The sequence below is a fragment of the Struthio camelus genome, chromosome 3 (assembly GCF_040807025.1).
Source record: "Struthio camelus isolate bStrCam1 chromosome 3, bStrCam1.hap1, whole genome shotgun sequence".
Lineage (NCBI taxonomy): Eukaryota > Metazoa > Chordata > Aves > Struthioniformes > Struthionidae > Struthio > Struthio camelus.
Genome location: NC_090944.1, coordinates 1,675,055 through 1,688,204, shown reverse-complemented (window position 1 = coordinate 1,688,204; position 13,150 = coordinate 1,675,055).

The following is a 13,150-nucleotide window of genomic DNA, read 5'->3' as shown; positions in this document are numbered from 1 at the left end:
AAACCCTAAGCATTTAATGCACTTCTTGCTTCAGTCTTCATTTCAAAGATCAGCTCTGATCTGGTGGCTAACAACAAATGTCAGTGAAAACGAGGTGGGAACTTAGGCTGAAATAAGAAAATAGTAGATTACAGATAACTTATGTAAGCCAGGAGTTTTCAAATCAGCTGGGTCTAATTAAATTCACACTGAAGTACATGGGCCAGTTGGTAAAGAAATCTCAGAGCAGCTAGTGAGTACTTTTGAGAGTTTGTAAAGAATAGGCAAGGTGTCCAGAACATAGGAACAGCACAAACATAAGGATTATCTTTCAAAAGGCAGAAAGGTATTATGAAATTACTCAGGTAATTATCTACACAACCTAACTTCAGCTCCTGAACAAGTCCACAAAATATATTTGTAAGTATCTACAGGATAACACAGGTGAAAAATAACAGCCAACATGGTTTTGTCCAAATAAATCATGTCAAACCGACTTAATTTTCTTCTAAGACAGGGTAGAGACCTTGCAGGCATGGAGGAGGAGGCAAGAGCTATGATATATTCAGAGGCTTTGGTGAAACTTTTTGACATAGGGTTAGTATGACACTTTCATAAGCAAGCTAGGGAAGTGCTGCCTTTCTGAAAACAGTTATAAGATGATTCATCATCAATCTGGAAGAACGTGGTTTCTGCAGGGAGTCCAGATTTGGTACAACTGACTATTTTCACTCACTTTGAATGAAGGAATAGAAAATATATTTACTAAATTTGCAGAAAATGCTTCTCTCTGTGAAGCAGAGAGGAAAACGGGAGGACTGGTCTGAAATAACTAACTGAAATCCAGTAAGCACTAGCACCAGTGGCAGCTCTAAAGTTTTTTGGCTGGCGGGCGTCTCAGGCGCAGTATGCTTCCACCTCCAGGATGTTGTGGTGCTCAGCTTGGTGCTTAGCACAGGAGAGAAATAAGATGTTAGCAAGGGTTAAAAAGCTCTGGGTGGATTCCACTGTCCCCACAACTAAAGCTGGTTAGTACATCCCTGGTTAGCACAAAGCACTACACTGACACAAGAAGGTGAGTAAATCCTGGTCCTACAGAAAAGGATGCAGAGGCGACAAGAGATCACTGATGCTAACAGTGCTGTATTTTTCCAAAAGGAACAAACCGTGGGGATGTAGAGACAGAAATGTCATTAGTAACCCTTCATGCCAGCACTCACAAGGCTTTAGATCAGACGTGTGAGCAATGCTGGGCACCGCTTTTCAAGCAAGAAAGGGGCCGTTTGGAAAAAAGATCCAAAGAAATCAATAGGAATGATATGAAAACATGAAAGATTGAAAGAAATAGGGTGGTTTCCATTTAGGGTTAGAAAACTGTGGAGGGAGGTAATAACGATCTTCCAGGACAAAAAAAACCATTGCCACAAAAGAACGAGACTGTTCTATTTCATATGCCAACAGGAGATGGGACAAAAACGTGTGGTCTTTAAAACACAGCAGCACCGAGGTAGTTTTGAATTTAGGAAAACCTTTGCAAGACTGCAAGGATAATAACACACTAGAATAGTTTAAACATGTATGATATAGAATTGCTTTCACTAGAGATTTTTAAGAACAGATTAGACTAACAACCGTCTAGAGGAGTTTATGAGGTAGTTAATCTTGCTTTAGGGCAAAGGATGACTGAATAACCTCTGAGCATCTTTTCCCAACCTATTTTCTATGGTGCTGTGATTGGAAATTATTGCAAGGCTGCAATTTGAGTGTCTAGGAGGCTAACAGAATTCTGGGCAGCGCTGGAGGAGCTGAAGAAAAGCTGAGATTCGGAAGAAAGCTAGAAAGGCTGGTTTTGCCACGTTTAATTTATCCCTCCCCTCCCACCCAAGACAGATCGTGAGCAGATCTGAAGAGCTATGCACCTAGGTAGCATGGAGAAAACAAAAGGGGAAAAAACGATAAATTATAAGCACCACTATGCAGTCTGGCAGGTTATTTCTTCCAGAGGACTTCAGAAATCATGCAGGAAAGGTGTGGAGAAGGTCAAAGGACTGTTTCACGCCAAGTAGAACTGCCAAAAAAATTCTGAAATGTCAGCTTGGGCAATGCACGTGGCTTATACAGGACTTCAGGGAGGAAAAAATGCTCCAGTCACCAACAATACTCTTTCCTTGCAAATTCTGCACTGTCTGTTTTAGGATATTCAAGTCCCAGGGCCATTTGACTTTCCCTACACCAACAGCAAAGCAGAGCCTCGGTCACAAGAGCAGCTGCTATTTTGGCTTAATAAACATGAACATTTGCTCAGTGTTTGTTTCTCTCTTCTGTCTCACACTTGCCCCCTGCACGTAATGGTAATAGGACATGATCACCTGGAGAACAGGCACAAAGTTTTGTGCAGCACTTGGAGGCTCTTAGCTATTGCACTCCATGAATATCAATGACTCTAGTTCATAATGCTTGCAATGCAGAAAACAGCCAGGAATATCTATGTTTTCCAGCTTAATGTGATTTTGTTTTGTTGTTTGGTTGTTGTTTGGGGTTTGTTTGTTTGTTTTTTACAAATATCTGCTCTAATTTCTGTGATGACAGGATTCAGTGGATTTAGCAGCAAACAGAATCTTTCTCAAATACAAAATCCCATGATTTCCTTGGAATAACCATCCTTTACTCTCCTATAGGAATATACAGAAACAATGAAGTTTTTATAAGAAACCTGAACCAGGTTATATAAATATCGTTTTAAAGACCTATATCCCATCTACCAACAGTTCAGAAGAGATTATATTTTTTTACTGAAATCTATAAAATCTGGGGTGAATTCATTAGCCTAATTGTGGGGTTTTTTTCCTATCACATTTTATAGGACTTCTTCTGTGGTATATCTGAAATTTATCCTAAGATTTGTATGGCTCTAAATGGAGGCATTTGCATTTTCAATAAGGACTATGAATAAGTAAAATTTTAAAGTGGCCAAACATTCACAACTCACCTTTGAAGGAAAATGCCCATAGAGGCTAATTCTCCCTCCGTGACTGCAGTGTCCAAGTGCAGAAAAATATGTTTGAGGGGCCAAAGAGCTACAAGCACGATATAGTCTAACGGGTCAAGGGAGGTATAAGCTGAAGTAACAAAGACATATATATTAGAGATATACTTATTGGGTGGCCAGTTTGTTGTTGTGAAGATCTGGAACCCACGGAAGTGGAGTAGCTACTCATAACTTACATAAATCCTGACATAGCCCCCAGCGTTCAGATTCTACTATAGACAGAAATCTCTTCAAAGACAGGGGTTGAAAAAGTTGCAGAGGTGTCAGCAGGAAGCTGTGGGTCTTTAGAAGCCGGAGCAGAGGGTGAGTGTGATGTGATGTGGTGAAGGCAGATGGCTACCAAGGCGGAGGTCTGCATCCCTCAGCAACTGCAAGCAATTACGGCTCCCTGAGGAGCCCGCAGCTCTGTGGGAAGCCGTCTTTCAGCTCATGCTGTGAAGAGGAAGCGGCATTCCTAACATAAAAAAACATATATTCATTTGCAGTCCGCTGGTCTAAAACTGCGAGAAGATGATGACTCTAGTGTCCTGGCCTAGACCTCTGACCAGGGTCAAAAAACATCACATATTTTCGTGTGCACTACTGTACAGGGCTAATTCATTGCAGAGCCACGGCTAATCAGTCTGGAAATGCCCGTGTACGAGGTTTGGGGTAGGGCCCTCTGCACTGGGTTGTTCCAAGGCCAGGACACTGAATAGCTGCAGGGTAGTTTCTAGTAGCTTTGGACTCTGGACCAGATTCACTATTAAAGCAACGACATTAATCCGGTCAGCGTTGTGTATCTAGGCCTCTGTGTCTGAAAGGGAAGCAGGGGTTAGAAGCAGGGTCATCAAAATGGCATCTGTGCTGTGGAGGACACAGGGCAGTGACATGTCCACCCTTCAGTCTTCCATGCAAAGGACAGAAGGATGAGTTCAGGGGAAATTTATACAGCTACCGGTTCCTCACCTTCTTGCTCTCCTCTTACGTGTGAAGAACGAGCTTCCCAGACAGTGACTTGTCTCTAGGCTTGAAATATTTGGAAGTGTGGTTAGATACACAAGGGTAGCTCAAAGCAAGGGTTACCAGATGTTTCATATCTCAGCTTCATACAAGAAAGCTGGTAATATTGAACACCACTGAACCTTGCTTCTCTTTCACTCCACTTTTCACTCCTGCCACTCCTGATGCTGGTGGTAGAGCCTCTGCTGCATCTCACACCTGCGCCAGGAGCACGTACAGAGAGAGCACAGAGACATCAGAACTGCTGAGCCAGTGCGTCGCCTCGGCTCTCAAGAGGACACATCTCCCTCCCTGACTCTGTTACTGAGTCATCATGAGCAAGCTACTCTCTATGTCTCAATTTTCCTGTTGCTAAAATACTGCTAAAGCTTATCACCATCTTTGTAAGCTACTTTGAGATTTACCTACCAGAAGTTGCAAACGAGACAAATATTTTTACTGTTTAGTAGATTGTAAGGTATTTCAGCAGAGGTGACCCCAGCCACTATAAAGATGGTGCAGAGTCTTTGCAAGACAAAAGCTATGCAAGAAGCCTTTATTCCAGAGAGGGGGAGGGGACTGGGTGTTGGCTTTTTTTTTTTTTTTAAGCTGTTGCACATCATTTTCCTTTCCCTGATGCTCTGATGACACCCTGTGGACTTTTCCCTGTACTACTGCAGCTGTGCAAAGACCCAAGAATTCCATCCTTTTTCTCTCCAGTGGCTCTTCTACTCTGTTTCCCTAAATTTTTCTCTAGTGATTTTTTTCTTCAGGCTCTTACCTCAGTCTGCTATGGCCTTTAGAGCTGGTATATATTGTTCCTGTGCGCTGCTTTCGTGCTAACATTTGTTGCTTTGGAATTAGATGGTGGAGTGACAGACCTCTCCAGGATCACACACGCTCCATGGCACATCTTGACATCCAGCAGTGGGTTTCAGATGATCCAAGTGATGTGTTCACTGGAACTATGGTGATTTGTGGCCTCCTCCACAATGACATTTCCCCAGATTTAGACTATGTCTGGCAGAATATACTTCCCCCCCATCCCTTCACCTCCAACTCCTATGCCAGTAGAAGGATATACTAATTATTTGTAATTGTTCTCCCTTAAAATGTGTTGCTTATATGCTCATTCACCTGGTGAGAATACTCATAAACCAGTGCTGATTCTTGAAGAACTTTATTTCAGCATCATTAGTGGGGGCACATACCCAGCACGAACGTCCCATACTATTCCACAGCCCAAATACTCATCTGTAAAGGGGAAGTACCTTCCCTCTTAATTTCCTTCAGTCTCAGAAGAAATTTCAGGAATATTTAAGGAAAGAAGTAGGAATTAAATTTTCTTTCTCCTTTGAGTGCTTTGAGTGCTTGTCCCCATCTGAATTCACACAGTGAATGACAGCAGAGCCACCCAAAACCACAAAATAGCTGAAAGAAAGCTTCAGAGTTCTCAGGGGCAAAGTATCAGGACCGTTCTTCCAACAACAGCATCACAGTTGGAGACTTCATATATAGCATTATGTCTAGTGAATATGTGGCTGGAGTTCCAGGTGGCCACACTACAGAATAGAGACAGTGTCTGCTTAACATTCAGGTAATGTAATGATGCTTCAGACCTAGATGCACTCAGTCTATGAGAGAAAAAAACATAGACAATATTCTGACAAGGCAAGATTCAGACAAAACCTTGGCTGAAAACCTGAGTTTTATTTTAATAGTAATATTGTCCCAATTGAAAGCAACAGAAGAAGGATCAGTCTTATGGATTTGGATCATCTCTTTCAGCTTGTCAGTGGAAGTAGCACCAAAAAGTCTGTCTTTATTGAAAGATGAACACAGTGGGTAGCCAAAGGCTTGAATGACAGCTCCACTGAGGAAATGAGACGGGGCTCAAATACCAGCAAGGAATTTTGTCTGTAATGAGGGGAAATCTTTAAAGCAATTTCTAAGTTATAAGTATGGAAAAAAGGAAGAGCCTTCCAGATACAGCCACCAAATGCCCTACAAGAAGCCATTGAAGATCTCTGACTACTTCAGCCCAGCAGTAATCTAAAATGTCAGGTAGAACAAATCGAATGGAGGCCACTGGTGTTGATGTTCATCAGGAAATAAATCTAGCCCCCTCGGTTATATGTGCACTGGATATTTCCTGCTAGTAAATATAATATTCCTATGCAGGAAGGAACAGGCATATTTTAATGTCAAAAGCATCCTGCTATGGGCTGTCAGAAGATGAAGCTTTGGTGATATAGCTCAGCTGAGGGTGATGAGTTGAGCTGAGCAGGAACTTAAGCTCAAAACTTAAGCTCAACAAAAGTCAGCATAGGTCATGGTGCCGCAACTATTTCAGACAAGGAGAGAAGAAAAAGATTACTCACATTGCTCCCTGTCTTATTTTTCCACTGAGTTTGGAACTGAAAAGACGGGCATCAGCTTCCCCTACAAAGAGAGAAGCAATACCCTTGAGAAGGCCCTTGGGGACAGCCTGGCTTTAGAGGCTGGCCCTTCATTTTCTGTCCACAGCAAAGGCTGACAGAAGAACTCCAGTTGCAGAAGACAAGACCCATAATTCAGCTGTATGAAATGACCTAACCACTATAGGTCATCTGCATGTTTCAGACTCCAGACGAGTGGACTGTAGAAAGGTGCAACTAGTGCTTAGTGTATCACTTCCCAAGGAAAGGGAAATGGATTTTGCATCCTTTTGGAGGATTTAGAACAAAGTGATCTTATTGCCCACTGTTATCTTATATGACAATCTTGGATGCATGAATGAAATGCCAGACCTGCTTTCATTCCCTCCCTGGTTTCTAGGATGCTGATGTAACTTGTATTACACATGAGGTCACCAACTCTGAGCTTTTATGTTATTGGAAATGAACTCATATGCAAGTGGTAAAGCATATCTCTCAGTTATTCTCGATAGTGGAAGTACATTGAAAGTCATTCCATTGTGTATCTTGTTCTAAACTTGAACTCAGTGATGACAGTTGTGATTGTCCTAACAGCTGCTTTGAGGTTACTGAACGATGTTTAGATAGTCTTATCAAAGAGAGTCAAACTTGTGGAGATTTCAGATAAAGTCTCTCAGGAGGAACTATGCTTACAGGCGGATGAATGACTCAGGACTTGAAGCAGACTCTTTGCAGTCACAGTCTGAGATCCCATCTGCTCTGGGAATAGCTGAATCATTTCCTTAGTCTCATTATACTGACTACCTTTTCCTTGACTGTAAGGCAGTCTGAGCAGACTAGCTTTGGCAGGGATGCCTCCATTGCATCCTTTTCCTCTGCTCAGATGAAGAGCATACTCAATTTGGTCAGGGCTAAATGTAGATTCATACATATGAATTAGGCTCTCTTTATAATCAAAGGAGAGGAATAGTCACTTCTAAGGTATAATTCATCTCATTCCAATGAGATATCTAAAACAGGTCCAATTAACTGTATATTTCAGGTGCCTGTGTCTCTATGTCATAGGAAAAGTAGGATGACAATTCAAATAAAGGTATCTATATTGTGTACATCTCAAGTTAGGTGAGATGAGTCCTACTATATGTTAGCCAACAGAAATACACTGCCAGCAAAATTAAAATCTATGCAATGAGTTTTGCCAGCAAAATTATGTTATCTATGGATGAAGCACAACATTTTGCTAGCAAAATTTTAAACAGTAGATATACCAAAACTCTGTAGCAGCAAAGCTCTTCTACTCTGAACTCAGCTAGCTGAATATAACCAGATTTTGTACTGATACAGGAATATTGTCTTCCTCAAGTAGAAGCATAGTTTTGCAGATACAGTTGCATCTGTGACGGGAGTTCTGTAGACACACCTTGTATCAGTAAGAAGGCATTCTCCCTCATATCATTGACCAATACAGAAACGCTGCCAAAAATCTGTGATCAAGACAGAGATGAACAATGAGTTCTCCATTACCAGACGTAACGGAAGGTAGGGATATGAACAGTGAAAAATTCCAAGAAATACAGACATTATTGCTTCTGCAGCGGAACCGGTTCCTAAATATTCAGCTTGATTGTCACTGCACCACATTCCCTGCTGCTTCTGGTTCCAGAAAATATAAGTCATATACCAAGTATTACCTCAATTCTGGAAGCAGTACATGACTTGAGGCCATATGGTTCATTCAGCATTACACCAGACCTAATAAGCTTTGCTGAAAACATGACTGTGGAGGAGAGCGTAGAGAACTGCTCTGTTTCTGCTCAGTTTCTGAACTGATTTGCAGCATGCCTGCTTCGATTCCATAAAGATAATGCTTTGCCTGACCAAAGAAGTCCTGCTGGAGCTGTGCTGGCTCTGCCTAACAACAGCTCAAGTATCTGCATTCATGGCAACACAGACACCCTGCCAGTGGATAACAAGAGCCAAGAAGACAAAACACCAGTCTACAGTCCATTTTATATTTCTCATTTTCATACAAGGTTGTATTCATTGCTTTGCACAAAGATTTGGGTTCCTGTTTTTTGTATCACTTTCAGAACTTAAAATAATTACTTTAAAGTGATACTCACACAACCCTCCCCCACTAAAAGGCCATCTGCTCATTGTTTTAGTTTAGCAGTCTGACATTTGCATGTTCATTTTCCTGGCTGGAAGTACCAACCTGAAACCAGCTCACTACCTGTTTTGAATCTGACTTTAGAAACAGGATTTAAATAGTCTTATAATTCTGCTTTAACATTAATTCCTGCTTAATAAATACGAATTACCTGAGCTTAAAGGCAAACTATCATAATAACCTTGCTTCTAATTTTCACAAAGTGGGATAGTGTTGGGTTCATATATGACAAGGTCAATCTTTCTTTTACACCATCAATGATGAATTGATCCACTTATAATGAACTGTGCTTCACTTCCTCCTATACAGCTTCAAGAGATAAAATTAGATCTGAGGAAAATGATCTCTGAGAGCAGCTGGGCAACCAAACCACTTGTACCAAAAAAACTGTAATTCGTACTTCAGCCAGGACGGTTTGTGCCACACTAGGAGCTCTATAAATACTGAATTAAAAGCAGATTAAGGAATAGTTTTTGAAATAAAAACCAACAGTTCATTTCTGTGGCTTGTGCAGCTCCTTTTGTAGGACAGACCTGTTTAGAGCACAAGCTCTTGAACGCTCTTGGCTTGAGAGTAACGTGTCCTCTCCTGAAAGAGGCATTCAGTTGAACGTAGTTCCTTCTCCTTGACTTTTAGGGCTTTGATCCTTTTCCTTACGCCTCAGGACTGTGGAATGTCCTTGCATTAGATAGACAAGGCTCTTGGGGGAGGGACTGAGCACTATCTGCCATACAGGAATTTACTCTCTGTGTAGGGCTCCACAGGTGCAGGCAGAAGAATATTGAGAGATAATATTGGAAACAACACAAAGAAACCTGCTTTTCTCTGGTAAGGACCATCTTGGGTCTCCCAGATGCTTTCAGATAATGTCTACAGTGTGGAAAGAAGTGGGATGCAGAGTTCCCTGTGCTCATAGTTATCGCATTAGGATTGGAACTGGATAGCCTTGTCAGCAACGCACCGCACCTGAGCAAACATCACTGTTGATGCAGGTATTTTATATTAGGGTTCTGCTAACTGCGTAGCCCCTTTGGGAAAATGCAGTACAGGGCTGTCTTGCGCTGGACTTCTTTATTGTCAAACCAATTTTGTCCCTATAGAGGACAGTAAGCAAATATGTTTCGTGAACGTACACAACATCTTCTGTACTTGAAAATCATCAGCACTTTATTTTTGTTTCAGCAGGCACAAATACATAATAACCACAAGGGAGGGAAGCAAGGGTAGTATACTAACTTATTAGCTTCTCCGTAGGCTCTCTAATAAGTAAGCAGAAGGAAGAAAAGATGGATAAGGGGGAAAAGAACCTTTTTTTCTACTGCCTTTTGTTGGCATTTGTGAAAAAGGGTCTTTTAAAAATGAATGCTAAATTGCTAATCTCACAACTTGATTCTAAGTCTTCTACCATTCAAATATACTCTAAAAACTCATGATCATGAAGAATATGATTGGATAAGAACTTGAGCTTTAGTTTTTTAAACAAAAAAAAAATTGTAATCCTTGAAATTGTGGAAATAAATTTGAAAATGGCTCTAAGTACATCCTAAAACTTCACAAACAATTAACTTCAGGCTTGTTTCATTTTTTTGCAGACTGCTGATTCTTGCAGATAACCATACTGATATAACATTATCCATCTCTAAAAGGCAAAATCTTAATCTGATAGTGTTTTATACTCAGCTTGGCACAGGTGCAAATCCAGAGCAAGTCAAAGCTTCAGATGATAACATTGTGTGGGAAGTTATTAATGATTGCTATCAGAGTGGGCTATTGCAACAGGTAGAACTAACACACCTGTATGTGTCATTAAAGACAAGTGGAAGTGGAATCACCTGTTAGAAGAACAGCAATTGCAAGCTGTATGAAGTGCTTGGTTATTCCTGGAAGGGTTTGTAGGTGTAGCTATACTGCTGAAATTACACTAGCAAACCTGCAGAGTGGAGAAAAAGAATATGTAAAAATAGGTAAAATAGGTAAATTTTTTTTTAAAGGCCAAAATAACTTATATCAATCATCCAAAATGTAGTATCAAATTAAGCTTCCTGTAAAATTATGTGTATTGCCTAATGCTATAATACAGCTATGCTGGCAAAGCTTTTTTGAGTTTATACCAATCTTCTAAGCAAATAAACTATCAGGAAAATATGATTCTGATTTTGGGGTAGAAGGAAAGAGAGAAAAATTATTAGGAATAGAAACTGTTATACTGGTAGATTGGGAGTTTCTAAGCAAGAAGTGCACGAGTTTTCTGTGTTAGAATAAAGCTAAGGCAGTTTTCAGCTGGCTGAAAGTCATGATCTCATTCAGATCGCAGCTGTGGAAGGCGGTGGCTCTGAGTGCTTCAACAACTGTCAATATTTTACCTATTTAGTTAAGTTCACAGTCAAAGCAGCTTTTCTTGCAAGGAATAGAAATGATAGGCTTCACCACACCTCCAGAGCAAATTGTTAATGGCGTACAAAAGAGAAGAGTGGTGAATGCTAGAATGTGTTGCCCTGTTGACTGCTCAGGATGGCAAAAAATCAAGGCTAGTTCTAAGATCTCTTGGGGGACAGAATTGTATCTAATAGATATTGTTGAGTCATTACTTGATTGGTTTTCAAGTTGAATCAACACATCATTTCTTTTAGCATAGTTCTTTTTCTATAAATCCTTGCTAATTTCTTCTGAGTGGGAAAAGCAAGAGGAAACTCTTGACTGTTTAGAATACCTGAGGAGCAAATTATTTTCCCCTAGCTTCATGGGAAAGGTTTAGGTAGTTTTATTTAATACTCAATGGAAACATTTGAAAAGGAGGCAGATTTTGCCGCTGACAGCATTTGACATCAGCTGTGAACTGATACTTATGCATATGCTGAGAAGCACAAAGTTCCTGCGTGCAGCTGTATGGTCTCTCTGGGGAGCGCAGAGAGCTTTTCTGTTGTGATGACGGCACGGAAACTTCCTGGGCGGCAACTTCTGTCTTTGGTTGCTGATGACCAGGAGATTTTTTCACTCTGTCTCATTTGTTTCTATGCAGTGACCACATCTCTCATTTTGTGTCTTTTTTCTATTTTCAGAAAATATTTTATGATAGCAGGCTGTCTAAGTTAAGGTAACATGAAGGTGACACTGGAATTAAAATACATCTGTTAGTTAAATCTGACCTCTTTGTCAAAGCAAAGAAAGGCTCAAATGGGCCTGTGATTTAGTTCTCACTTTTTTAAAGGTATTTTGGTATCTTAGTATTTTGATACCTGAACCTCACTTCCATGCTCTAATTGACAGAGGGCTTACTATAGAATTTAGGGACTTGAAGGAATTTTTGCCATTAACCCACAGCAAAAGAGGGCAGAACCTCTAAATAACTGCTCCAGAGCAGCTGTGTGCAATGACAAAGACAACTTCTGCTTCTCGCTGACAATTCCCCATTACTGATTCGTGGAAAGAGTATAATGGCTATGACATAAAATCTCTTAGATCAAGATTTTTAAGTTCTGTTTTCATATTTGCCCTCCCCACTTGTCCTCCTAAAAAAATTCAGTTTGTGTAAAATTTTCTGGAAAATGTTTGTATTCCTTCTCTGTCTTTTCCTGTAGTTAGTTGCCGTTATATACGGTTCCTTGCTGCTGCTGCTATGTCATTTGTCAATCAAAAAAGCCAGTCATTAATATCTTCCAGGTAGTCTGATCTCCAGTTTGGAAATTAAATGGCCTTCAGATGATAACTTAAGATTCAGAACTCCAGGCTTTATGTAAATCCCAAATGGAATAACATGATGGATTAAACAACTGATACATGACAGTCTTGTTCCATAACGACATACTCCTTTAGCTGAGTAGATGAATGATCTATTTTTACTATATCCAAAATGTAAACCTTTTCTTTTTTTTAAACTCTGGAAACTACTGTTAAATAAGCTAGACTGAGGAACAGAATGACAGCAGAATGCAGAAAGGTGTTATGTTTACACAGTCACCTTTCTAAATCATCTTTCTGGTAAGTCCCTTCTAGGTATGGACAACAGCTCTTACAAGAGCTCCACTAGAGACAACTAAAGCAAGCTCACTAGATACATAAGGGAATAAACAGCCCAGATAAAAAGGACAACAGGTTGAGTATGAGCCAACAGTGTGGCCTCATCACAAATCAGACAAGTTTCATGATGTGCTACGTTAAGAGGAGCACTGCCTGGAGGGAAATTATTATCCCCCTGTATTTTGCACTCTTGGAAGAAAATTACACAGAATGAATCACAGAATGATTGAGGTTGGAAGGGACCTCTGGAGATCATCTAGTCCAACCACCCTGCTCAACCAGGGTCCTCCAGAGCACATTTCCCAGGATGGCGTCCAGGCGGGTTTTGAATATCTCCAGCGAAGGAGACTCCACGACCTCTCTGGGCAAGAGATTGCAGTTTGGGTTCCCCCCAGTTCAAGAGGGATATGGAAAAACTGGAGAGAGTCAGCATAGGGCCACCGAGATACTCAGGGGCCTTGGGCCTATGACCCACAAGGAGAGGTTGAGGGAGCTAAGAGAGAGGCTAAGGGCATCATCTAATAGCAGCCTACAAAT